Genomic DNA, 3,813 nt, shown 5'->3' on the forward strand with positions numbered 1-3,813 from the left:
GTCGTGTTTGAGCAGTTGGTCCGGACGCGTTAGCTAGCTAAGCGGCTAAGTTAGCTAGCGGGCTAATTAACACAGGTGGCTAACTTACCGCTGAACACCTGTGTTAGTTGCTGCAGCAGCTGTGGATGTCAAACATCCACATGAACGTCAAGATTTCCCAGCAGAACGTTGCATTAGAACAAGATGATGGATGTTGTTCTCTTCAGCTGTCAGTGGTCAGAATGTTGTGGGTGATCGGTGGATCTGTCTGCCTTTACTCTGACATCCAGAGTTATACAAAAGTGTAGTATGTGTGCAGTGCAGAAGAGATTTACTTTATTGTATACATTTTTTTAAGGGAGAGCATTTTTTTTAATCCACCTGAAGAAGACCTAATCTTTCCCTTCAAAGGATAGTTAATTGTTACTACGGCTTCCATAGTGGTCCCATCAGAGAAAATCATATCCATATACAGATTTTTATTAATTCCAGGGCTGGTTCAGTAAAGATTATAATAATAACTACATCAGATAATTCTTGGTCGCAGTTGGAATTTTGCAGCCTGAGAGATGGTTGAGAAGGTTTGCAGTTCTTGTTTTAGCAAAATATGTTATAATAGAAGATCTTTATTGTGATTGTGCATGAAATTATCTGCAAACCAGCAAAGTGCATCGGTCTGAGGTATCTAAAAATAAATAAGTAAAGAAAAATGCTTCTAAAGCCAATAATAAACAGAATATTTTGAGGGAATATTCTAAAAAGGAAAGAAAAGCTCCATTCTCACTCCTCTCAGGAGAAACTGTCATTAAAATTGACTTTAAATTTAGCTTCAACACGAGATAAAAACATTTACTTTCATTAGTGATATTGTCAAGTTTTAATAAAGTTCATGCTACTTTTATAAAATGATGAAAGTGAATAAATTGTATTTCTGTGTTTGATTTCTGTCTTTTCTCCTGTCATCCAGATGTTCAGAGGGAGATGATGCCACATCTGGTCCAGCCGATGGAAGGTCTTGAAGTTCTCTGACTGGCCTCGACTGAAGATGGTCGTCTCGCTGGATTTAAGGTTCAGATGCTCAGTAACAAACTCCACCAATGTGCCAACAGGGAAGCTTTAGGTTTATTAAATGTTGCTATGAAGGTATCACTGTTTTTCTTTGTGAATGCAATGTGCTACAACTGAAACTTGAATTAGAACTTAGAAGTAAATCCTTCCATCTGAAAGGATTTAGTTGCATTAATAACCTCATAACATTCTAATTTTTATTCCAGTCTTAGTTGGAAATAGAATCTCTGTATTGATTCAGGTAAAGACTGAACTTCACAGCATGTTGAAGCAAAACAACCAGATGAAAACTGTGATGGTGTTGGATTGTCAGACCGTAATGTTGCAGCTCAAAGCAGCTTTTCTAGCTCAGTTCATTCTGACATTCAGCTATGAATCAACACAGCAGATGGTGATCTATGCTGTGGAAGTCTCACATCTCCTGATTTAATGGAGCTGCTTTGCACTTTTTACACTGTTTATTCACCAACACTTTATTTAATAAAAGTCCCATCTAGTTTTCATGAGGAATGTGATGTTTTAATTTCTCTGTGAATAACTGCAGTCTAATGCAACAGCTGGAATTGTAACATCTGTCCTGATATTGATCATGAAGTATTTATCAGAATACTTATGGTCAGCAGTCATCCCTGAAGTTTTACATTAAAATCTTTACTTGTGTTGTGAACTTTGGTAAGAAGCAGAAACGTTAGCGTTGCCATGGATACATGAGTGTTAAATTCTGTCCATGTTTCCATTTTGGGAAATGCAGTCCAGTTCCAGAATGTGGAGGAATTTAGTCTCACAATCACAGACAACAAATATTATCTGAAAGTCGGGTTATTGTTGTTTATCAATCAACAATCAATCAACAATACAAAAAGATTGTTAGAAATATTCCAGTTAAGACTCTAGAATATCATCATTTATGTAAATTTACCTCAATAATATGAATGTTCAGGTTAAGATTGTACAGTGATACTTATTATGGAAGTTTAGCTGATTAAAGTTTATGACTGCACTAAAATATTATTTAAATTGACATCATTATAATATTTAGGGTCAGACCCTACAGTATTGAGATTAAGAAATCAAATATTCTATAAAATGTAAATACACTGAACTCATTTGGATATATTTAAGTGAGACTCTACAATATTATTTAACACAAATCTATCTAAATCAAAATTTTAATTTTCACGCCAAACATTTACTGGACTGATCTAAATATTAAAATCACTCCTTTCTAATCCTCTGCTGTACGTTCAAACCTGAGGCCTTAAATAGAAACACACAAGTATCTGATTGAAGGAACTTCTGCAGAGTCCTGGTTCCAGAACATGATGATAGAATTATAGACAAACTTTAACAAAAGCTGCCTGAGAGTTTACAGGTTTTTATGTTAGATTTCTTCAGTAATTTAATGAGCGTTATCAGCAAAAATCAAGTGTTCATTTGATGAACTTCATTTCCTAAAACATCCAGAATTGGAGCTCATATCTTTGGCAGCTGTAAAGTTTCTGCTCCTTCAAAGTTCACAACACAATGAATGAATTCCTAAAACACTCTCAATGCTGGAGAGCGTTTGTGATGCTGAAGCAGTGACCAGTTTTTCTGTTTCTTCTCTGGAGATACACAATGAGGGATGTCTGCAGCGACTGAGAAAGAGTCTCACCACATCCTGACATGAGGAAAAAGACTTTATTGAAGACTACAATGAGAAAAACTATCAGACAGCAGACGGCTGCATTCAAGGTGAGCTCTGAACATTTGATCTGGAACAGGAATTCAATCATGGCAGCATGAGCTTCATTTCAGTCTGTAGCTGCTAAATTCATGGATGAATCATCTGGCACTAGAGAAGAAGACCATCAAACATCCACGTCAGCTGATGGAGGTCCAAGAGTCTCACCAAACAAACAACCTACAGAGTGAAGACCTTGAATCTGATTGGACAGCCTCCTATTCAGCCACATGTGTGAACAAATGCCTCTAAGCTGATTTGTTTTCTAAAATAAATCTAGTTTGAGTCCTAATCTATGCCTGTGTTTGCTTCTTTACACCACTGTTAACAGTTTAGGCTGTTAGATTGTTCCAGATAAGAGAAGTACAAGATTCTTCAGAGCCGTTCTACCACGAGCCTGACAGGAAGAACTCCAACAGCTACTGAATGTTCCTGTGGTCCCTTCAAGGCTACAGGAGGAGCCCTACGAGGACGAGCCGGTCCACCTGATGGTGGCCAGTCGCTGCAGTTCAAAGCCAACACCGACTACGTGGACTTCTACTGGACCACACGGAGGCCTTCAAGCCAGACCAACAAGTTCAGCGACTCCCCGACTCGTGGGTCTGAGGATGCCGCCGAGCCTCGATCCAGCCGGCCGCCTGTCTGTGGGTGTTTGAGTGCTGAGAGGTTTGTGGATGCATGTGAACATGTCTGTGTTGAAACAGCAGCTTTGGACTCAGTAATGCTGGGAAAAACCAAGAGCTCCTTTATTTGTTAATTCCACTAAAAAAACTGATGAAAATAAGTTTGCCAGGGTTCTGACTGATAACAGATTATTAAATAATGAAAATAATCATTTAAATATTCCTTTAAACAATCCTTTTAGGTCTACATTTCCTTTACACTGACTTCTTGGTATATGTACAAGTATTTTGGGTGGAATATACCAATAAGCCCAATGTTCAAGGGTTCTTCTGGGAATATACCATTAGCTGAGGCAGCTGAGGCAACATCAACCACCACCAGAACTGAAGAAGCCTCTTGGATGAGAGGTGAAACATCTT

At 38.1% G+C, this 3,813-nt stretch overlaps 1 long non-coding RNA gene across 2 annotated transcripts; it reads left to right on the plus strand.

Annotated features, from left to right (window-relative positions):
* Nucleotides 1–272: 272 nt before the first annotated feature.
* On the plus strand, nt 273–3,215 carry LOC129349088 (uncharacterized). Of its 2 annotated transcripts, XR_008601940.1 has the most exons (3): nt 319–2,781; nt 2,886–3,002; nt 3,102–3,215. It is a non-coding gene; the product is annotated as an uncharacterized LOC129349088 (long non-coding RNA). The 2 variants fall into 2 exon arrangements; XR_008601939.1 differs by lacking the exon at nt 3,102–3,215 and having other exon boundaries at nt 273–2,781; nt 2,886–3,062.
* The last annotated feature ends 598 nt before the right edge of the window (nt 3,216–3,813 follow it).

This window comes from Amphiprion ocellaris, chromosome 6 (assembly GCF_022539595.1).
Source record: "Amphiprion ocellaris isolate individual 3 ecotype Okinawa chromosome 6, ASM2253959v1, whole genome shotgun sequence".
NCBI classification, from domain to species: Eukaryota; Metazoa; Chordata; class Actinopteri; family Pomacentridae; genus Amphiprion; species Amphiprion ocellaris.